Below are 24,517 nucleotides of genomic sequence, written 5' to 3'. Positions count from 1 at the left end.
CAATATAAATATTCCCCAAACTAAAATAAAGTCCTTACCTATGCAAAATTCAACCAGCCAACAATGTTCCTATCCCACCCCTACCACTAGCACACTCCACATACTTTGACTCAGGGGTTGCTTGCTTCTACTTTATACATCACATAATAAGGTTGGTTATATAGTTTCCAAGTCCCCTGTAGATTAAAAGCAGCATATTTAGAAGAGAGGTAAAGAGGACAAAAAAAGTTACAAAAAACCAGACCCAAGAACCCTCGGTTGGTCTAGCGATCTGAATGATTTCTGCCCTACTGGATGCACAGTACATTACATCTAAAAGTACTTTTTTTTTTTTTTTTTTTTTTTGAGATGGAGTTTTGCTCTGTCACCCAGGTTGGAGTGCAATGGCGTGATCTTGGCTCACTGCAAACTCTGCCCCCCCGGTTCAAGTGATTCTCCTGCCTCAGCCTCCTGAGTAGCTGGCATTACAGACATGCGCCACCATGCCTGGCCTAAAAGTAGGTTTTTAAAGGCACAAATTACCAGCTTTCTAGGAGTGCTGACTATAAAAAATTAAACATTTCTCAATATATTCCTATAAAGCATAACTATATGTAAAATAAAATTTTATAAGGAATTCTACTTCTAGAAATTTGCCCTCAGAGTGTAAGTGGGCAAGATGAATACACCAATATGTTTAGTGTAGAACTGTTCGTACTAGTGAAAAACTAAATACTAAAGGTATTGAGAAACAGATTATATATATATATATATATGAACACAACATGGCCATTTTTAGATCATATTCATTAACATGGGAAAATAGCCAAAGTATTGAGTTAAAAAATAAAGGCTGATGGGCTGGGTGCAATGGCTTGGTGGCTCACACCTGTAATCCCAGCACTCTGGGAGGCCGAGGTGGGCGGATCACCTGAGGTTGGGAGTTTGAAACCAGCTTGACCAACATGGAGAAACCCTGTATCTACTAAAAATACAAAATTAGCTGGGGATGGTGACGTATGCCTGTAATCCTGGCTACTTGAGAGGCTGAGGCAGGAGAATCACTTGAACCCAGGAGGTAGAGGCTGCGGTGAGCTGGGATCACGCCACTGCACTCCGGCCTGGGCAACAACAGTGAAACTCCATCTCTCTCTCTCTCTCTCTCTCTCTCTCTCTCTCTCTCTATATATATATATATATATACACACACACACACACACACACATATATAAATGCTGGTAAACAGAATGTGAAGTTATGCAATTTCACTCACATTGTATCATGAGAATGACACGTGTGTATGTTTTGGTATGTGCATGTGGGCGCACATGCACGCATATTATGAAACTGTTAAGAGTGACAACTCCTGTCTCACCAAACTGTTAACCGTGATTTTTGCTCCTTCACAATTTTCTATGTTGCCTGAATTCCCTACAGAAAGATAGACTTTCACATAATCATTTAAAAAAAATTTTTAAAGACATACTCCAGAACAGGCATATTCATCACGAATGCCACTTTACAGGATAAAAGATACGGAAGAAAAAGGTATATAGATGAATGTCTGTAGCCAGTTTGGATGCAACTACCATGTGTTGCTTTCCATCTTTCTCCAATACTAGAGAAATCAGCAGAAAGCTATAGACTCATCACTGCAAATTCATCAACACTACTAGAAAACACAACATTGAAAGTTAGAGTATCTATACATAAAGATATCTCACATAACACTCCAGTCACCCTATCAATTTCACAGTTTCTTAGTTCTATCTGGAAGAAGTACTTCATCAAATTTTCAATGTCAAAACACGAATGCATGCCAGTCTATGAGGGAAATACAGTCTTGAAGGAAAATATATGCAAAATGAAGGTAGAACTGTAAAAGCCCACTGGATGGCAAAGAGGATCCCTGGCTCAAAAAGTTTTGAAAATACCATTCTTTGCTCTACCGGCGGGATTTGATGGCGTGATGTCTCACAGAAAGTTCTCTGCTCCCAGACATGGGTCCCTCAGCTTCCTGACTCAGAAGCATAGCAGCAAGCATCATGGGAAGGTGAAGAGCTTTCCTAAGGATGACCCTTCCAAGCTGGTGCACCTCACAGCCTTCCTGGGATACAAGGCTGGCATGACCAAGATCGTGCAGGAAGTCGACAGGCCAGGATCCAAGGTGAACAAGAAGGAGGTGGTAGAGGCTGTGACCATTGTGGAGACACCACCCATGGTGGTTATGGGCATTGTGGGCTACGTGCAAACCCCTCCAGGCCTCCAGACCTTCAAGATCGTCTTGGCTGAGCACATCAGTGATGCGTCCAAGAGGCATTTCTATAAAAACTGGCATAAATCTGAGAAGGCCTTTACCAAGTACTGCAAGAAATGTCAGGATGAGGATGGCAAGAAGCACCTGGAGAAGGACTTCGGCAGCATGAAGAAGTACCGCCAAGTCATCCGCGGCATTGCCTACACCCAGATGTGCCTGCTTCCTCTGTGCCAGAAGAAGGCCCACCTGATGGAGATCCAGGTGAAAGGAGGCACCATGGCCAAGAAGCTGGACTGGGCCTGCAAGAGGCTCGAGTAGCAGGTACCTGTGAACCAAGTGTTTGGGCAGGACGAGATGATCGACGTCATCAGGATGACCAAGGGCAAAGGCTACAAAGGGGTCACCAGTCATTGGCACACCAAGAAGCTGCCCCGCAAGACCCACCGAGGCCTGTGCAAGCTGGCCTATATTGGGGCCTGTATCCTGCCCCTGTGGCCTTCCCTGTGGCATGCGTTTGGCAGAAAGGCTACCGTCACTGCACTGAGATCAACAAGATCTATAAGATCAGCCAGGGATCCTTTATCAAGGACAGCAAACTGATCAAGAACAATGCCTCCACTGACAATGACCTGTCTGACAAGCCACCCTCTGGGTATCTTTGTCCACTATGGTGAAGTGGCCAATGACTTTGTCATGCTGAAAGACTGTGTGGTGGACACCAAGAAGCGAGTGCTCACTCACCCTTCGCAAGTCCTTGCCAGTGCCGACTGAACGGCGGGCTCTGGAGAAGACTGACCTTAAGTTCATTGACACCACCTCCAAGTTTGGCCATGACTGTTTCCAGACCATGCAGGAGAAGACAGCATTCATGGGACCACTCAAGAAAGACTGAATTGCAAAGGACGAAGGAGCTTAATGCCAGGAACGGTTTTTGCAGTTTGTGGGGTCTTAAACGTTATTTTCCACTAGAAAAAAAAATACCATTTTTGAGATAGCATTCTGACAATGCTCATTCACAAAAGTTTTCTCTTTTGTGGGTTCTCCAGAGCAAGGGGCAAATTCAAGGAGGAGCGGGGAAGAGACAGTGCAAGCAAATAAGAACTTATATTTTCACTTTTAAAATATTTTGGAAAACACCAAAAATATTTCTGCCATAGATTCAAATTTAATATTGGGGGAATAAGGTATCTGAAGGTATCTAATCTTAAAAAATTATGACTTGAGTACAATGCTAGTTACACATTATTTCTGAATTCTAGTAATTTTATTCTTTATAAAAGGCATAAGAGTATTAAGCGGCCGGGCGCGGTGGCTCAAGCCTGTAATCCCAGCACTTTGGGAGGCCGAGACGGGAGGATCACGAGGTCAGGAGATCGAGACCATCCTGGCTAACACGGTGAAACCCCGTCTCTACTAAAAAATACAAAAAACTAGCCGGGCGAGGTGGCGGGCGCCTGTAGTCCCAGCTACTCGGGAGGCTGAGGCAGGAGAATGGCGTGAACCCGGGAGGCGGAGCTTGCAGTGAGCTGAGATCCGGCCACCGCACTCCAGCCTGGGTGACAGAGCGAGACTCCGTCTCAAAAAAAAAAAAAAAAAAAAAAAAAAAGAGTATTAAAAAGTATGAGTTAATTACAGCAACCTTCTTAGTCAAAATAAATAGCACAGAAAAACATGAATTTTTAAAAACAAGTATGGTAGATTACTCTGAAATGTCACAATGTCATTACAGCAGACTAGCTGCTCATGAATACTTTTGTGAGGGTGGGATGCATACGTAGACAGGCAGACTGGCTGCCAGGCAGATAAGCAGGCAGGCTGACAGAGAAAAGGAAAGGAGATATGGAATGAAGATGAAGAAAGGGACTCTAGAGCAAATGGAAAAAAGAAAGAAAAATTCTATTCTGTCTCATGCTGCAGATGCCCTCAGGAAATGTCATTAATGACACGTTCTCATTACAGAAATTCCCTAGATTGGTCAGAGAACCTGCTTTTTTCATTCCCAGATCAAAAACTACATGTGCTCTTTTGTACATCAAGGCTCATGCATATATAGCACGTGGCTAAGAAATTATTCTCTGCCCAGCATGTCCTCATCAAGATACATCTGTGGCCTGCTGTAACCTCTACTGACAACACTGACAGTTGCACCGGAAGACCAACACAAAGACAGAGCAAACAGACATTGAACAGATAATAAATCTGTCAAAACTGTATTCTGAGATTCAAGATTTTTTAGTTCACGTGATAATTTCCAAATGCATTTAGACCTTGAATCACTGAAGACTTTCTCGCTTTCCCAGCTTTTCCGTCAAGCTGCAGGATTCTTTTTTTTTTTTTTTTTTTGAGACTGAGTCTCACACTGTCGCCTGGGCTGGTGTGCAATGGCGCTATCTCGGCTGGCTGCAACCTCCACCTCCCAGGTTCAAGCAATTCTCCCGCCTCAGCCTCCCAAATAGCCAGGATTACAGGCGCCCATCACCATGCCCAGTTAATTTTTTGTATTTTTAATACAGACAGGGTTTCACTATGTTGGCCAGGCTGGTCTCGAACTCCTGACCTTGTGATCCGCCTGCCTCGGCCTCCCAAAGTGCTGGGATTATAGGTGTGAGCCACCACGCCCAGCCAAGCTACAGGATTCTTAAAGCTTCAAGAAAAGTACAGTATACTTGTACTTCAGGATACAAATGTGGTACCATGAAAACAAGCCTCTGGTGAGGGAGCACCTTCCTAAAAAGATAAGCCCCAACTAGGTGAGAGGAAGCCCCACAGAGTGCCCTCAAAGGTGAAAGAACAAACCAAGATTCCACTGACACGTGGTAACTTTCAGCAGTTTTCATCTCTTCTCTCATTTCTTCTCCCCAAAGGAGTTTGCAAGTATGTGTCCCAGTACACCAAAATGCATTTACAGATCTAAGTTACAAAGAATAAAGAAACACTGATCTAGAATATTCGAAAACCACGTTAAAGGCAAAGTCCTTCTGATGACTAATGAACTAAGTTCAAAATTCCACAATTTTATCAAATTGTCCGATTTCATAACTGTTCCTACTTCAAACAATAGATGCAAACAGAATGGATCTCCATTTTAAGGTTTCCTTGCAGCAAAATGCCCAAAGCCACAATTCTGACGCAAGAAAACTCAAAGCTCTCAGTCACTACACAGCAAAGTAGTTAAGAGTATAGATATTTTTGAGCCACTGTGTGTGCAAATACTAGCCCCGCCATTTATTAGTTGTGTGACCAAAGCCAAATTACTTAATATCTGTGCCTTAGTTTATCTATCTCACAGGGTTGTTGGAAGTTTTAAATAAATTAATACATGTAAAGCCTTTATAACAGTATGTGGCACTTGATGTATTTTCAAGGTTTTTAAAGAAATCAAGCAAGGTTTTGAAATGTGAACTGTTCCAACTTCCAAGAGGAAAAGGAGAAAGTAGAGATGGTTTTGTAGGTTTTTTGTTTTGTTTTTCAAAGGATAGCTTTGACAGGCCACTAATTCAAACTAATTTTACATATACTCATAGTGTTTAACGTGTTAAGTGCTTTGCCTTACAGTTCGAGAGTATAGACTATCACAAACACACAACTGATTTAGAAAGCAGCACTTAGCCATGTGCGCTGGCTTATGCCTGTGATCCCAGCACTTTGGGAGGCTGAGGTGAGTGGATCACATGAGGCCAGGAGTTTGAGACTAGCCTGGCCAACATGATGAAACCCCATCTTTACTAAAAATACAAAAATTAGCTGGGCATCATGGTGCATATCTGTAATCCCAGCTACTCAGGAGACTGAGACATGAGAATCACTTGAGCCTGAGAGGCAGAGGTTGCAGCGAGCAGAGTTCATGCCACTTCACTCCAGCCTGGGCAACAGAGCAAGACTCCATCTCAAAAAAAAAAAAGAGAGAGAGAGAGAGAAAGGGCAAAATAACACTTTTGTAAAACATAGGTAGAAGGAAAGTGTTTTTTTGTTTTTGTTTTCCCAAAGAGGGAGTCTCGCTCTGTCACCCAGGCTGGAGTGCAGTGGCTTGATCTTGGTTCACTGCAACCTCTGCCTCCTGGGTTCAAGCAATTCTCCTGCCTCACCCTCCTGAGTAGCTGGGATTACAGGGAGGCACCACCAGGCCCAGGTTTGTTTTTTCCTTTTTTTTTTTTTTCGTATTTTTAGTAGAGACAGGGTTTCACCATGTTAACCAGGTTGGTCTCAAATTCCTGACCTCAGGTGATCTGCCCGCCTTGGCCTCCCAAGGTGCTGGAATTACAGGCATGAGCCACTGTGCCCAGCCTAATTTTTGTATTTTTAGTAAAGGTGGGGTTTTGCCAAGGTGGCAATCCTCCTACCTCAGCCTCCCAAGTAGCTGGGACCACAGGCGCATGCCACCACACCTGGCTAATTTTTTTGTAGAGATGGGGTTTCACCACATTTCCCAGGCTGGTCTCGAACTCGTGGGCTCAAGCAATCCACCCATCTCAGCCACCCACAGTGCTGGGATTAAAGGAATGGGCCACCACGCCTGGCCCTTTTTCTCAATGTCTTACATTTGAAATATCCCATTATTTTATTTAGTGCAGGGGTGATAATTAAAATAATCATAAGTTTCATCAGCATGAGATATGGAAAAGAACATGGAATGGACACAACCCTCGTTTTCAGGTAATTTATGTAAATATGCTGTTTGGTTGGGGCAGCCGATTTACTGTATCTTATTACTGATATTACCCATTTGCTGACTGGGGAAAGTGTAGATTTCTCCCAAAAGCAGATGGCCAATCTAGCACAGAATGCTGTTTTCTGACATAAGCAACTACCAGCAGAGAAGTAAACTCTCAATAATCAGAACAAGTCCCTTTGAACTCTATATAGTGCTCATTCTCAATATCATAAATAATACAACAAAAGGCAAAGGCTCCCTTGAAAAGAGTCTTAACTAAAGATAAAGGAACCGGCCCATAAATGAGTGAGTTGGTAGAGGGCATTTGGCAGGAGCACATGGATAAAGAGCCTCAAAAATAAAATGAGAGCTAGTAATGTTCTCTGAGACAGTAAACTGTTCAAAAGTATGAAAAACATCTTTAAAACCCACACAAAGGGATTTTTAAAATAGGAAAATCTATTAACCCACAAGTTGTTGGGTTATTTTTCTTAAGTACACACATGTTTTGGAAACTTCAGAATCTCAAAATATATTCCTGATTAGCAACACTCAAGTTTCCAGCTGCCTTTACATTTGTTCGCTTTGTCAAAGCCCTAATTCTACCAAAGTCCTTTGTCCTACACAAATGCCAGCTCAGCTCACCTTACTAGAAAGGCTCTTCTGGTTTTGTCAGCTGTGCCCATGATAAGCAGCTGGGGAGTATGGAAAAACCATTAACCATTGACGGAAAAAGAGAGTAGCCATGGAGTTTCACCATTTGTTGCAGAAGTGGTTATAAAAAAAAATGTAAATCAAAAAATGAAATTAAAAAGACTATTCATTGCTCCACACCTGCTCCAAAAAGCTTTGCAATCACCAATCCATGTAAAATAGCCACAGTTCAATTAAAAGAAGTATTAATCCTTGTTCAAACAGAGAGAGAAAAAAACTAAGAAGGTACAAAGCAAAGGCAAATCACTCAGGGCAAATTACTCAGAAGCAGGAAAAGAAATGTCCACGGATGCACTGGGGATAAACCAAAGGTCTTTCTGAAGTCTGTGTTTTCCTGATGTAGTACTCTAAAGGTATGGCATATCCAGGGCAGAGAAACATCAATTTGGAATGTATGCAGGAGAGCTTTTCACAACTTCAAAGCATTGAAATGTGTTCCTAATTAGTATGTAACGTATGAAAACCAAACGCAGATTAGGCCTCAAATATTTCTCATCTTTAGCACAGTCCAACTGCTGGGCATCAGTGCCAGTTTCCATTCCCTCCTATGCCCACCTGTGCCCACCACCCCAAGAAGTGTGGCTATCAGGAGGGCTCTCCCCTGAGCCTGTGCAAGAACCCCACTGAAAACCCCACATCCAAAGCTGGCCATGAGTCGAATCCAATCAGGCACCAACAGTCTGGGGTGTTTGCCTCTATTCAAAAGACAAGAGAGCCAATAGCTGCTCCGTAAAACCCAGGAAAGTGGACATCATCACCGTAGCTAGCAGGATTATGCACACCCTGGGGCATAGGGGCTAAGGGAAGCCTCCCAAAAGAACTGAATGGATTTTCAATGAAGAAGCCAAGTAAACTATGCTGCCTGGTTATGTTAGACAGTATGTGCTATACAGAGTATGTGCATTCTAGTATGAGACAATGAAAGAGAAAGCATTAACATTGATAGAATGCTAATGCAGGGGCCAAGATACTAGAAACAAATTATCTCAATTAATGCAACTGAGGCCCACAGGAGTTAAGTAACTGGCCCCAGGTCACAACAGTAGTAAGGGCTAAAACCAGAATCTAAACTCAGGTCTAACTACAAATTAAGTGTTCTTTCTGTCAAATCGGATGCCTTTCATTATTTTTCTCATTTATCATGCTGCCCTGAAATAGTTAAGCTTCACCTATGGGCATCTATAGAGGTGATATCAAACTCAAGAGTGAGTGGAGCCTTTCCTGGACAACCCAGGAGTACATGCTGGCTTGGGAGAACTCCGTTAGATTCTAAAGTGTTTCCCTTTTACCACTTTTGATGAAAATCTTTCTCAAAATATTTGTCTTCTTGAAGAGAATATACCAAACACCATTACCCAGCGTATGTGTTGCCCATGTCCATGGTGTTCTGCCATTAGAAATGACAGACTGCACTGCACCTTAGAGATGGAAGGGGCTGCACAGACCACTTAGTCAAACCCCAGGACTGCAGGAGTTTCCTCCAAGATTTTTACAAGCTGTCAGAGCAAAAAAAGTGAATATGAAAAGAAGGCCATTTACATGTGGTCCAATAGATCTAAGATTTAAGCAGTTTGGGGGACACAAGTTCCAATATTCCATCAACATTCAAAGTCCCCCCACCGGCACCTGAGTTTTATCCAAGCAAACAGAAATAATACTCTCGCTAAAGCCAAATTGGTCGCCTATCCATCTTCACATTTTCTAAACCCTGTAATCTCAGGAATTCAGACTCAACCGTTCATAAGGTTTTATGAGAGTGGTGGCTTGCTTTAGCCTTTGTGAATTTTCTTTCTTCCCTGCCCAGACTCAAAGGGCTATGTATACTTTTCACTACCATGCATGTTCTAAAAACTTTTATTCAGTTCAGAATTCTTACCAGCAAAGATCAAAGATGCTCTGTTTTAGCAAAGAAAGCAACATTTTATCTGGCAGGATTCTTAGGTGTCAGGAAAGCAGTAGTTTTTCTCAGTAGAAATATTACTGATGTTAGCATAAGTTTTTTGTTTTAAAAAATAAGATGTCCTATTACTTAAATCAATCCCAAAAGGTATTAGTATATATAAGAAAAAGTTCTGGCCAGGTGTGATGGCTCATCCCTGTAATCCCAGCACTTTGGGAGGCCTAGGTGGGTGGATCACCTGAGGTCAGGAGCTCGGGACCAGCCAGACCAATATGGTAAAACCCCATCTCTACTAAAAATACAAAAATTAGCTGGGCGTGATGGCATGTGCCTGTAGTCCCAGCTACTCGGGAAACTGAGACAGGAGAATTGCTTGAGCCGGGGAGGCGGAGGTTGCAATGACTTGAGATTGCACAACTGCACTCAGCCTGGGTGAGAGAGCGAGACTCCGTCTCAATATTAACAGAATATTGTTATTTAGCAACCTTTCCAGGTCTTCTTTCACTCAAAATAAGATCAAGATTTCAATTATGACTACTGCCAGCTGCTGGAGGTAAAGAGAAAGCCAACCCCACTCCCATCACCTGCCTTTCATTATCCTCCCACCTCCAGGCTGCCTAGATCTTTAACCCAATGGGGTGGAGGCTGCTTGTCAGCTGCCTAGTCTCTTTGTTGACTGTACCTAGTTATTTTAGCACTATGCATGAAACTTAAAAAGAAAGGAAATCCTAAATAAAAGCAAAATACACGGTGTCTGAAAATTCAATAAACATACAATAAACTTATTTTTTAAAGTATGCAGGTTACATTTTTAAGTAAGATAATCACTGAATAACACACAATTTTCCCTGTGTGTCCAGACTTTTTGGACACGGTATTTATTGTACCACTTTCAGGTTGAGAACGAGATTCATTGATTTGAAATTAAAGGAACTTCACCTGGAAGGGTGTTAGGAAGTTAAAGAAAATAACACTGAGCATGTTATTTAAAAGCATCCTGTTCTCTGACTTTGTGGACACCCTGTATCTTAATCTACTATAAATTAACTCCCTAATTTTCTACCTACTTCCCTATGCACCCTAAACACCAAATTTTTTCTTTTTTATTTATTTTTTAGACAGAATCTTGCTCTGTTAACCAAGCTGGAGTGCAGTGGCACGATCTCAGTTCACTGTCACCTCCACTTCCCAGGTTCAAGTGATCCTCCTGCCTCAGCCTTCCAAGTAACTGGGACTACAGGAGTACACCACCACATCCAGCTAATTTTTTTGTATTTTTAGTAGAGGGGGGTTTCGCCATGTTGGCCAGGCCAGTCTCAAACTCCTGACCTGAGGTGGTCCACCTGCCTCAGCCTCCCAAAGTGCTGGGATTATGGACATGAGCCACTGCGCCCAGCCCAAACTTTTTCTTTCTACACATAAGGCATCACGACTTTACTGCTGTATTTTGGAAAACTGAAGAAATTATTAAATAATTGTTGGCATCATTAGAATCTAGTCAATTTTATTACTAATTGCTACGTAACTCTAGGTGAGTCCCTGATCATAAATAAAAATGTATCTTAAGATGACAAACGTTGATGGGAGTGCCACGCCAAGGAACAGCAGACTACTCACTTAATTCCTTTGAAAAAATATCAGAGAAAAACTGAGGTAGAAAGGATTGCCTCTTTCTAATCCAAAATATTAAAGATGCATTTTCCAGCTATGTTGTCACCAAATGACTGACAGCTATGTGTGGAGAGAATCGGCATCAGCATGCATGAGATAGCATGCAGGACCAGCCATCACCAGCCACACTTGTCTATCGGATGAACATGATGCTAGTCTTGGTTGCATTCATCTGGAAAGGACCAGCTTTTCGCCTGCATTCCAGTTCTCATTTTCCTCATGTATCGGTATCACTCTACTGTCTATAGCTCAACCAAAAAGAAAAAGTTTAGCAGGTGGACCTTTACTAGCATAACACATGTTAGCTACAACTAAATTCATTTGTTATATCAAGAAAGAGATCTGCATTCCACTTCCACATGAAAAGCCCTAGTAAATTTTACATTTGTTTTGAACGGATTGTATTACATGTATCCACACAAAAAACTACTATATAATGCACTGTGATGGAGGGATCTATTCACTCCACACTGCATGAATACCTCAATTACTAAAGGGAAAAAGAGCCCTTCTTGTGGCATTCAAAAGGGTGACTATATGGAGTTACAGCTGAAGAACAGGGAAAAATATATCACTCTGATGATCAAAGACATAATATACTGTATGTTAGTTTTCCACAGACAAGTGGCCACATGTCACAGAATAGAACAAAATAAAACTACAGACAACTGCTCACCACTGAGGCAAGCATGTACTTTTATTCATCCTTTAATATGAAGCCATGACACGTAAAATGTCACTTTGAGCTTTGTGTAGGTTAGATGTACCTTGCCTTATTTAAATTCAATAGAGTCATAAGGGGAAAAAATGTGGAAGATAATTTTCACTTTAAAAAAGATTTGGAAAATATTCTTTAAAAAGTAAGTCCCAGAATGACTCATTCTACAAATATATTACATACTACGAGGAACAATAAGTGTTTATGAATACATGTAGCAGGGACTACAGGCACTCACCACCACATCTGGCTAATTTTCTTCGGTTTTTGTTTTGTTTGAGACAGAGGCTGGCTCTGTTGCCCAGGCTGGAGTGAAGTGGCAGGATCTAGGCTCACTACAGCCTCTGCCTCCCGGATTCAAGTGATTCTCCCGCCTCAGCCTCCGGAGTAGCGGGGATCACAGGTGCACGCCACCACGCCCAGCTAATTTTTTTTTAATTTTTAGTGGAGACAGGGTTTCACCATGTTGGCCAGGCTGGTCTCGAACTCCTGGTCTCAGGTGATCCACCCACCTCAGCCTCCCAAAGTGCTGGGATTACAGGTGTGAGCCACCACACCTGGCCTATATTTTTTAAAGTAGAGACTCGGTATTGCCGTGTTGCCCAGGCTGGTCTTAAACTCCTGAGTTCAAGCAATCCACTTGCCTCAGCCTCCCAAAGTCCTAGGACTATAGGTGTGAGCCACCTCACCCAGCCCATGAATGATTTTATGCTTGCAGTAACAATTCTAAACCAGGGGTTAGCAATCTCTGGCATAAAAACCAAAGAGAGCAAAAGTCAACAGTGAAGACTTAATGCCCAGTGCATAACAGTATAATCTCCCTTGATTCAAGCTAACAGCTTCCCATAAACATTTCTTAAGTACCTGCTAGGTGCCAAACAATCCTATCTGGATCAGCATTTCCTACACCTACACCTCCTGACTTGACACACAGAAAGGACTCTGAGGCTGCATATGAATGCTGACGCTGATACCATATACCCAATATACTCAGATTTTGTCCTAAAAACTATGAGTGGATACTACATATTAGTACTTGCAAAAATTAGAGTTAAGTCTATCAAGAAAATCAATGTACACAGATGCTAATTGTTAGGAAAACTTTCTGGGGCTCTACTACTACGAGAGAGTACTTACTAATGACTGTCTGTGGGCTGGGCACAGTGGCTCATGCCTGTAATGCCAGCACTTTGGGAGGCCAAGCCAGGTGGATCACCTGAGGTCAGGAGTTCGAGACCAGCCTGACCAACATGGCAAAACCCCGTCTCTACTAAAAATACAAAAATTAGCCGGGCATGGTGGCGGGAGCCTGTAATCCCAGCTACTCGGGATGCTGAGGCAAGAGAATCACTTGACCTTGGGAGGCGGAGGTTATAGTAAGCAGTGATCATGCCACTGCACTCCAGCCTGGGTGACAGGAGCGAAACTCCGTGTCAAAAAAAAAAAAAAAAAAAAAAAAAGAAATCTAATATGAAGACAGAGTAATAAACAGAACGGAATAGTCCTAAGGCTATTCAAAGTCATAAAGAATAGGCAAAACTATTTTCTCACCTTAAATATCACACAAGCAGGCTTAACAGTTTGCCTGTCTATCAGATGTAACTTGGCATTTGCATTGCTAATAGTCCTTTTTCAAAGAGTGCTCACACTTTCAGTTCCTTTTGAATGATAATAACTGAACCTCCTACCTACCCTAGGACTCAGACATACTAATAACGTCAAGCTGCAGATAAGCACTTTCATGTTCAGAGTAGAAATTTTTTGAGGGAGGTGTTTGTTTTTGTGGGAAGGCATTGTATAGGAAGGTTCATTCTGCTCTGTTCTAGTTTTTACTTGATACATAAACAGCGAATGCAAATATAATTTATCCCTCATGAAAAGACATATATAAGACAAAAACCAATGGAAATGAAAAATTCCTAAAAGAGCTGTTTTCAATATGCACTAGAAAAAAGGATCCTCACTTCTTTGTGGTATTAAATTATTTGTCTTCATACAGTTTTCAACTCAAAACTAGTCATCCAAAGACCCTTTGGAAAAATGAAACTGCAAAAGGCAATGGATTACTCGACCACAAGTAAATCCCTACAGTTTTAAGATGGCAGTCTACTTCAGTGCAATCGTTTAGACAATAAAGATTTAAAGGAAAAGAGAGGCAATGAAACACTTCACAAATCCAAAAAATTGCTTCCAGGATACAAAAAGTTTTCCCTACACAAGGTCTAGCCTTGAAACTGCAGTAAGAAAAACATTTCTGAAGTAATAAACTGAAGATACAGACTTAATGTTAACTTCCCAACTGTTCTTTATTTATCTTTTTAATTTCTTTCTTTTTTTTTTTTTTTTTTTTCAGAGACAGGATCTTGCCCTGTTGCCCAGGCTGAAGAAAGGCATGATCACAGTAGCTCACTGCAGCCTTGACTCCTGGGTTCAGGCAATCCTCCCACCTCCACCACCTGAGTAGCTAGGATTACAGGCACGCACCACCACACCCAGCTAAATTTTTTATCTTCCCGTAGAGACGGGCTCTTGCTACATTACCCAGGCTGGTCTGGAACTCCCGGCCTCAAGTGATCCTCCTGCCTCAGCCTCCTAAAGCACTGGGATAATAGGAGAGAGCCATTGTGCCCAGCCCAATTTCATGTAATTTTTATTATGGCTTAAAACTGAAAAGGTAGCCAGGTGTGGTGGCTCACGCCTGTAATCCCAGCACCTTGGGAGGCCGAGGTGGGCAGATCACCTGAGGTCGGGAGTTCGAGACCAGCCTGACCAACACGGAGAAACCCCGTCTCTACTAAAAAAATACAAAATTAGCTGGGCTTGGTGGTGCATGCCTGTAATCCTACCTACTTGGGAGGCTGAGGCAGGAAAATTGCTTGAACCTGGGAGGTGGAGGTTGCAGTGAGCTGACGTCAAGCTATTGCACTCCAGCCTGGGCAACAAGAGCGAAACCCTGTCTCAAAAAAAAAAAAAAAATCTGAAAAGGTATTAAAGGGTATCCTTGTCCCTCAGTTTGTCTTAAGGTTATCATTTTCTTGAGAATCCATCCACAAATGTTGTATGCATATATAAGCAACATATAAATATTTCTGTATTTTCTCCTTTCTACTCAAATGGCAGCAAAACACACATACTGTTCTACACCTTGTGGAGTTTTTTTTTCCCCCATTTAATATCTACATCATCCTCTATCAGTCTTTTCCTTATTCCTTTTTAATAACTGCATGCTACCCCATCTTGGATGGACAAATTTTTATTTAACCAGCCTTCTATAATGAACATTTAACTTGTTTCCAGTGTTTTGCTACTACAAACAAAGCTTCAATAAAACTTGGCCATTCTTCATTTCAGTTTTGCATAAGATAAAAATCTGGATGTTAAATTGCTGAGTCAAATAGTTCTGTGCATTTATAAATCTGATGAATTCTATAAAATTATCCTCCATAAAGACTGTCCTAATTTACATTCCCATCAAAAATCTGAGTACCTATCTCCCCATTCAGGCTAACAACTTGCTAAATTTGTATTTTTATCAATGTGATAGGTTTTTTAAAAAATGGCATCTGGTGTAGTTTTAATTTTCATTTCTCTTATAAATCAAGTGAGTACCTCACCTTCTCATCATGTACATTTATCTCTCATTTCTGTGAATCTCCATATTTGTCCTTTGTCCATTTTTCTACTGAATTAAGTCTTTTTATTGGTTTGTTGACATTTTTCATACATTAAGGAAATTTGCCTATCTTTGTGGAGCTGTAAACATTTTTCAAACTTGTCTTTTGACTTCGCTTGTGGGTTTTTTTGTTTTTGTTTTGTTTTTTTTGACGAAGTCTCGCTCTTTCGCCAGGCTGGAGTACAGTGGCGTGATCTTCGCTCACTGCAACCTCTGCCTCACAGGTTCAAGCGATTCTCCTGCCTCAGTCTCCTGAGTAGCTGGGATTACAGGTGTGTGCCACCATGCCCGGCTAATTTTTGTACTTTTAGTAGACACGGGGTTTCACCATGTTGGCTAGGCTGGTCTCCGATCTCCTGACCTCATGATCCGCCAGCCTCAGCCTCCCAAAGTGGTTTGTGGTAGTTTTAAATATGCAAAATCTTTTATTTTTTTATACAGTCTAACTTATGAATCTTGTTTTTTTCATTGCTTCAGTGTTTTATGTCAAGAAAAAAAAAACCCTTCATTCTAAACTATAAAAGTTTTCTCCTCTGCTTAGTTCTATTTCTTTTGTGACTCTGCCTTTTAAATTTAAAGCTTGATCCATTTAAATTTCATTCTGGTGGAGGTATAAATTATAGATCCAACTTTATTTTTCTCCAGATGGCTACCCAGTTATCCCAACACCCTTTGAATAAATTCCCTCACTGATTTAAAATGCCACCTTTATCATGTCCTGTGTGTTCTGCGGTCTCGAATTTCCTGTCTTCATATTTTATTTCACTGATCTAGATCTATACATGTGCCTTCACACAGTTTTAATTATTGTAGCTTACTATCCTTTAATCTCTTATAGACTTGATCCCATCTCTCATTAGTCTTCTTTTTCATAGTGTTCCTATTATTGTATGCTCATTTCTATATTAATTTTAGCCTTAATTTGTCAAGCCAAAAAAAAAAAAAATTGTGTGCATTTTCACTGGAGTTACTTCCAATTTACAGACAAATTGAGGGAGCTTATTTACCTTTAAGAAACAGCCCTAATATTATAGCTGGCAATTTTGTTCCACCAAATACAAATGATGTGATTCATGGCTCAACTAGAGCATTCATATTTCATATTAGTATGGGTCCAATCACAAGATGATGGTCTTCCTCATAGGTAATAATGGTGTTTGGCACTAACCTCCCTCCTACAGACAGAAGAGCTATATGAAAAACGTATGAATGTCAAAAGTACTGTTAAAATAGCAGATTCCCTGAGTTTACCCATAAATTAAATATAAATAAGGAACAATTCTATGGTCACCATATGTTTTCTTAAAATGGAAGCTAAAGACACAGGCATAAAGAATTTAAAAAGACCTCTACAGATGATCCAGAAAGGTTCTAAGCAATCTTTTCTTCTGAACATATCACCCCTAACATAATGGTTTATTTTATGGACTGTTTTCTAATTTTCCATTCAAAGGACATTCCAAATTAGAAAATCATGTCCATTCTACTCCAACATTCCTACAGAATTATTACCACATGTATAGTATCTTTTATCATCAAGTAGATGAAAGCAAAAGGCAAGATAGGAACAAAAAGAGAAAATATTTTACATTAATATTTTACAGTTTGTAAACACTAACAAAAACTATCTCATTTGACACATATGCATAGTGAACTAATTATGAATAAATACATTAAAATGAAGAATAATTTTATAAGCAATACTTTTAAACTTTTATTTCTACCACCCCCTATAATTTTAATGCTAAAAATCTTAGATATCAAAACAAAAATCCCTGTTGAAGGGTGAGGGGAGTAAGATATGATATTAAAGAAGTAGGTGGGGCCAGATGATGAAGGGTCTTGTAGGCAACAGTAAGAATTTTAGACTTTGGCCATAAGAATAGTGAAAAATCCATAAGATTTTAAGCAAGAAAAGATTGTGACCATTAGCTGATTTTTAAAGATCATTTGGTAACAATGTAGAAGATGGGTTATTTGCACGGTGACAAGGGTAGAAATAGAGAAAATAAGTTACTGCAATGAACCAGACATGATTATTAGACTTAGGGTAGGATTGGTAGCAGCAGTATGATGAAGAAAGGATTCATTTAAGAAATACTGAGTAGAAGAAGTTTTAGTAGTCAAAATGTTCTAATAGTCCCCCTCCAAAAAAAAGTCCCAGTGGTTACTGACACATTCTACCAAAGCTTCAATAAATCAGTACTTAAATGTAAATAGAGCCGGGTGCAGTGGCTCATGCCTGTAATCCCAAGCACTTCAGAAGACCAAGGTGGGAGGACTGCTTGGGCCCAGGAGTTCAAGACCAGTTTGGGCAACATACTAAGACCCCGTCTCTATAAGATTTTTTTTTTATTTTTTTAATGTAAATGAATAAAAAGAGTTCTGGAAGTATGCAACCAAACTGATAATAGTGGTTAGTTCTGGAGAAAGGAGGTGAAAATTATGGGTAACAAAGAGATACTATTTTTATAAGAATACATTCATGTATGACTTGTATACTTTATAATTTTCTAAGAAATTTTCCTATAAATTAAACACAAAAAGCCTTAATTCATATCTAAATTAAATAACTAACTGAAAAAAGAAATATTTAAAGAGGTAAAAATGATAAGACACTACTAATTTTTTGACTTGAACTCAGAAATGATATAAATGATGGTGTCATTTATAGAACTAGGAAACTAAGACAGAAAAGCAGGTTTGAAAGGAAAATAATTAAGTCCGAGGCACAAGTGTAACAAATAAATAAAGATGTCCTATGACTAGGTGGACTACAGGAGTCTGGAGCTCAGAATAAGTGAACACTCGAACCTGGTACCTAGTAGTTTGAGAGTAGATGAGAGTAGGAAAAGGGCCCAGGAAAGCGGGAAGAAGGTGGCTTAACTAAGACTGGAATTACCAAAGAGGTAAGAGAAAAACCAACAGATCTTGATTTATCAAAGTCCAGTAAAGACTGTTATGAGAAACAGTGGTCAGTTGTGTTCAGTGCTACTGAGTTGTCAAATAAGATGAAGAATGAAGAGCCCACTGAATTTAGCAACACTGGCATCTTTAACAGGTTCAGTGGAGTGATGGGGCAGAGACCAAAGTTGAAAGAATGAAGTACAAGGTGAAGAAATAAAGCAAATGTGATCACTCTTTGAAGAAATTTGGATATGAAAAAAAAAATCAGGCAGAGGGTAAGAATGGGGTAGAAAGGTTCAGTATCAAAGGAGGGCTTTTTTATTTTTAAGGTGGAAGAGATTTCTCCATGTTTAAATGGCATTTATGCACAATGGTAGAAAGGGAAAGAATGATTATTTTTTAATAATGCCCCAAAATTAATATAGGAAACAAACTGGAATGCTGCTCATTTCTGTAGTATGACAGTGAGACATCTCAGCCATCAGTAAATGGAATTTATTCACTCCGAAAGATAATAAATCAACCAAACAAAAAACCTCTTCTGTAGACATGAAAGGAGATCTGCTTACATTTAAATCATAAGGGAACTTTTAGAACATTCACATCAAAATGGAAAATGGAACTTAAAGTTCATGTGCTTAATGTCCAATCTGTAAATTCTAAAATATACTTTATCAAAATATTCAGGTGAGGGAGTACAATAATATAATAGGTCAACTTTCTCTGATTCTTCCACAGATTAAAGGTTTTACAGATGCCTTGAAAGGAAACTGATGAGTACATGAATAGCTTAGTTATTTACACCCCTTGAGGCACATACACAGCACACCTAATGGTTCTGCCCTGAGGCAGAAGACTTACAGATTGCCCTCCTAATTGCTCCCTGGACCCTCAGTACACAAAGCCACGTGATCCGGAGGTACAGATTCCTATATAAAACTCACCTTTAGGAAAAAAATCAAAAGATAAATATCTTGCCAACTACTTCTAAACAAATACAACTCTTTTATAATACCCAAAACCTAACAAATCACCATGCCACACACTAGCTAATATACCTAGCAAAATTCTGACCTTCTTATCTTTAAAATAAAAGCAATTTAGGTAGACATTAACCCATTATTTAAACAACATCATTACCCAATAAACTTCTGAACATCTAGTTTTACTATAAATGCAGTGCCAATTTTATAATTTCAAAGTGAGAAATTTCATTTCTAAGGAATGCCTGTTATATCTTCATAATAAGCATAGATAGTTGATAAAGTCATCAATTTTAAGAGTTTAAAATATAAAATAAAATCTAGGTGAAGGAGGTAAAAGAACTTCCTAAACTTGAAGAAATTCAGAACTAGCGACCAAACATCTGAAAAGGCAAGGAATTTTTCTAAGTTTAGGGGAAAAAATAATAGAAACTGAATTCCTAAAAATAAAAAATCTTCCACTCCTCTGTGGCCACGACATATTCCCCACCCTGGGGCAGAGCCCAGATGCAGACCTGAAAGTGTCCCCAGAGCCTGTGCTGTCCACCACTATGGCCCTCCACAACCTTTATCAACTGATGAAAAAGAGGATAGGAGTAAAGTTCACAAAATAAGAGATGCAATGAATAAGCAAACATATGGGAAAATATGTAACTTTGTGAGTAACTTTAAATTTTCACATTAAAACAACAGGTAACTTGTAGGGGTTCTTTTGTTTTTTATTTTGCTGTTAATTGGCAAAAAATGTAAAACTATGCTAATATCCAGTGCTGGCAATTGGTGTGTGAAACTGGTAGGCAATTTGGTAATACATATAAAGTGCCATAAAAACATCCAACATGCCCTTTCGCCCACTATTTCCTCTTCTGGAAGTCTGTATTAAGGGCGAAAGAAAATATGGGCAGAGTGAAGGGCAGTGCTTTCTCCACATGCACAAAGACATTCCTCTAAGCCTCACGCATAAAATGAAAACTTGGAAACAAATTTAAATGCCCAAAATAAGACAACGGTCAAATAAAATATAAATCCACTGAATTATTTATGTTTACACATAACATGTATATAACAGAAAAATGCTTCTCATACAATGTCAAACCAAAAAGAGCTAGATATAAAAATGTGCAAACAATGAAAACCTGCATTTAATGCACAGAAAATACAAGGAGGAAAAACACTAAAATAGTGACTATGGTTGGTGAACACAATGGTATAGAATGACTTTTCCCATTTCCCAGTATCTTGCACATGTTTCAAAATGTGATTTCATTGCTTCTACTATTTTTATACAGTTTTAAAAAATGGGAGGGGAGGATTTCATAAGGTATTTGCAAATTTAAAGTAGAAGAATACAAATCTGAGTGTTCTTTGAAACTTGTTTAAAAATCAAAAATAACAGTGCAATAAGGATGATTCATAATTTGTTTGATGCAGTTCAAGTTCTTTTGTACAGAGGATGCAAAAAAATGGTTATGATCTCACTTGGGGTCTTAGAAGTTATCTCAGAAATTATTTAATTCTAAATAAAACTGGAAAGCCATTTGAGTTTTAAGTTGGAATGTTCCATAATCTGATTTACGCTATAGCCTCTGTTTTCTAGTTTGTTTTTTGGTAAAATCTGACATCTTACATGTCCAGTGAATTATCTGTGGGAAGAGAAAGAATCATTTACACCACCTAACTCTTAATCTAAAAAACATCATTAGGTAAAAAATCATTTTTAGTAATATTGCAAATCTTAACATCTCCCCTACTACACTGACAGTTTCTGAGGTATGGCAGGGATGCATCTTATTTTCACGTGGTGGGTGGTTCTCACATAAGTATACAGAGTTGTGCTTGAGGAGGTATACAAGGGGAAAAACTAATGCCCCATCAGTCAAGATCATCACAAACCACCACTCAAGTAAGCAGACATAAATAGGGCTGTCCACATTCAAATAAATCTTTCTTAGATAGTAAAATATTTCTGAGAGAAGAGGTGAGTACCCAAAGCACCAAACCAAAACAGTTCAGGCAAGCCCCCAGGTCATCTAAGCCTGAGCCCTGGAATACTCAATTGTAGCCAACCATAAAGTATACATTACTACAATGGATTCTGAGAATTTGGCCTTTTGGTTAGTGGTGGTTAACACAGAATGGTCTTTCACTAGGACATGTCAAAAGAATGTATCTGAGTTTGATCCAATGACCAAATTACATAGATAATTCTGTAATATAGTAACTTGGCTTTCATTGACCTATGCTGAAAGATCATTTTGATTGAAATAAATGTTATATAAGATAAATTCTCCAGTAGGGACTGAGGCATTTTAGTTAACCAAGGCTGCTACATTTGCTATTAAAGCCACTGGGTCTTCAGGTCTTAGAAAAATATAGTAGGAAGAAGTTTATAATCTATATCCAGTACCCAATGAAGTGATGTACAACATACTAAAAGCACCAATGAATATGTGTAAATACTCTAGTTTAAAAAGGACATCACATACAAAATATTATTTGATAACTAAAATGTATCTAGACCTTTCTTTGCATCTTTCAACATGCTCCCTTCACACATTATATGTCACTTCATATTCAAAGAAGCCTTTTTAGTTAAGCAAGGCAGGTATTATCACCTCATCATAGGTGTGGTAAATGAGAAGCTTAAGTGATCTACAAAAGTTCATATAGCTGCTAGATGTCAAAGCAGAAACTACACTTGTAGGGTGAACGACACTCTCATTTGCCTCTCCTTCCCTTACCAGATCTCCATCAGAGAGCTGACTGACTTGCTTCTTATGCAAGCAATGTGATCAAAAAGAAATTATTTGATGACATCCCAGATATATGTCCTTTCTTGATAGCTGGCCAGCAGTAAGAGTTGTTTCATCTACTGACACTCCATAATAGAAAATCCATAGATTTTTACCCAAAAGGCAAACTGGTAATTTAAAAGGTAAGCCTCCTACTGAGCCAAAGTCCAAACATTATTTTAAAAGAATTTATTTAAAAATTCAAGGACTAACATAAAGGAAAACCAGAGGCAGACTGCTCAGAGGTTTTTCTCCCTTGTTTTCTACTGTTTACATCAAGCAAGACATTTCAATTACCTACAATAACTATGCCAATTATTTTGCATAGTCATTTGGCAGTGGTCCTAAAGTCCTAACTTATTATACCAATTAATATGAATACTTTTAAATTATTTCAACTGAATAAAATGTTTCTAAACTTTAAAATAGCTATCTTCTTAAGTATGGAGACTTACTGGTGTATCTCCTATGAATTACTAATAATTATGTTTTATATAAAATACAGTAGCTAACATGTTTTGAGTTCTTCATTATGTACTGGGCACTCAGCTATTTAAACATGAAATCTCACTGAATCTTCACAACAATCCTATGGTGTAGGTTTTTGAGACAGGTGCTTTCTCTGTCGCCCAGGCTGGAGTACAGTGGCACCCTCACAGCTTACTACAGCCTCGACCTTTTTGGCATCAAGCGATCCTCCCGCCTCAGCCTCCCAAGTAGCTGGGACTACAGGTATGTGCCACCACACCTCACTGAATATTTTTTTAATTTTTTGTAGAGATGGAGGCCTCCCTATGTTGCCGAGGCTGGTCTCAAACTCCTGTCCTCAAGTTATACCTCTCATCTTGGCCTCCCAAAGTGTTGGGATTACAGGCATGAGCCACCATGCCCGGCCACAAACAACTTTTAAATCTACTTTATAAATGTGAAAACAGAGGCACTAAACATTACTTAACCAATCAGAAGGTAAGAAAACTGGGATCTGAATGTACAAAGTCTAGCCACTATACTATATGGCCTCTGTGATCTACCTGTTCTCTTGTGTGGCTTTGGGATAATGGAAAAAGCATAGCCTCCAGACTCTGACTAACTGGGTTCAAATCCTAGCTCCTGTGCTTATAGATGCAATCTTGAGAAAGCTAGAGAAAATGTTCTTGCACTTCTCAACAACAAAAGACACATAAGGATCTGGGTAAAGTGGCTCATGCTTGTAATCCCAGGACTCTAGAAGGCCAAAGCAGGAGGATGGACCACTTGAGGTCAGGAGTTCAAGACCAACAGAGTGATACCCCATCTCTAAAAAACCTTTGTTTAAATGAAATAGCCAAGCATGGTGGTACACACCTGTAATCTCAGGAGGCTGAGTTGGGAGGATTGCTTGAAGCCAGGAGTATAAGGCTACAGCGAGCTATGATTGCACCACTGTACCTAGCCTGGACTACAGAGTGAAACCCTGTCTCAATTTAAAAAAAGAAAAAGAAAAAAGGCACTTAAGGCCTGATGTAAGCGTTTCTGCACTGCAGAACTGTTGTGAAAACGTAACGCCTAGAAAACAGTGACTAGCTCATGCTTAGGGATCAAAAATCTCAGCTGTAACACAGTGACTCCTCAGGGGATGGTTAGGTGTTTGGGGCGATGGCTTCACACCAAATGGCCTCGAACTGCTCTTGTTGCATTCTTAAGTTTTCTTTCTTTTTTAAAGGTTTTACTTCTTCATGCTATCACTTAATCAAGCTGACACTGGGGATGTGCCTGTATATAAGGCATTCCCTTCTGTGCCTTTTTTTTCTTTTTTCTTTTTTTGTTTTTTCTTTTTTCAGACAGCATCTCGCTCTGTCACCTAGGCTGGAGTACAGTGGCAAGATTATGGCCCATGCAGCCTCAACCTCCTGGGTTCCAGCAATACTCTCACCTCAGCCCCCCAAGTAGCTGGAACTACAGGCGTGTGCCACCACGTCTGGTTAATTTTTGTATTTTTGTGGAGATGGGGTTTTGCCATGTTGCTCAAGCTAGTCTCAAGCTCCTGGTTCAAGCAATCTGTCTGCCTCAGCCTCCAAAGTGCTGGGATTACAGGCATGAGCCACCACACCCAGCATGTGCCTCTTTCAAATACACTATAAACCAGAAAGCTAAAAGCTACTTATATTTCTAAGTAGGAATATCCAAATTCTAGGAGAAGATGCTGGGTCTTTCCAATTAGCTAAGAGAAAAACTTCAGTATGTGGACATTGTAACATCTAGTTCTGGCTTTTTAGAGTTCGATTTGCTTATT

The 24,517-nt window shown here is 39.7% G+C and overlaps 1 protein-coding gene and 1 pseudogene across 1 annotated transcript in view; one reads left to right on the top strand and one right to left on the bottom strand.

The window, feature by feature from the left end:
- The window catches only part of ZSWIM6 (zinc finger SWIM-type containing 6), a 215,330-nt gene that overhangs the window by 152,784 nt on the left and 38,029 nt on the right, over positions 1-24,517 (bottom strand). The gene's annotated exons all lie outside the window — the stretch shown is intronic.
- LOC106998780 (large ribosomal subunit protein uL3 pseudogene) lies at positions 1,923-3,152 on the top strand (annotated as a pseudogene).

The sequence above is a fragment of the Macaca mulatta genome, chromosome 6, assembly GCF_049350105.2.
Source record: "Macaca mulatta isolate MMU2019108-1 chromosome 6, T2T-MMU8v2.0, whole genome shotgun sequence".
Taxonomy (NCBI): domain Eukaryota; kingdom Metazoa; phylum Chordata; class Mammalia; order Primates; family Cercopithecidae; genus Macaca; species Macaca mulatta.
This window is presented reverse-complemented; position numbering and strand designations above follow the sequence as displayed.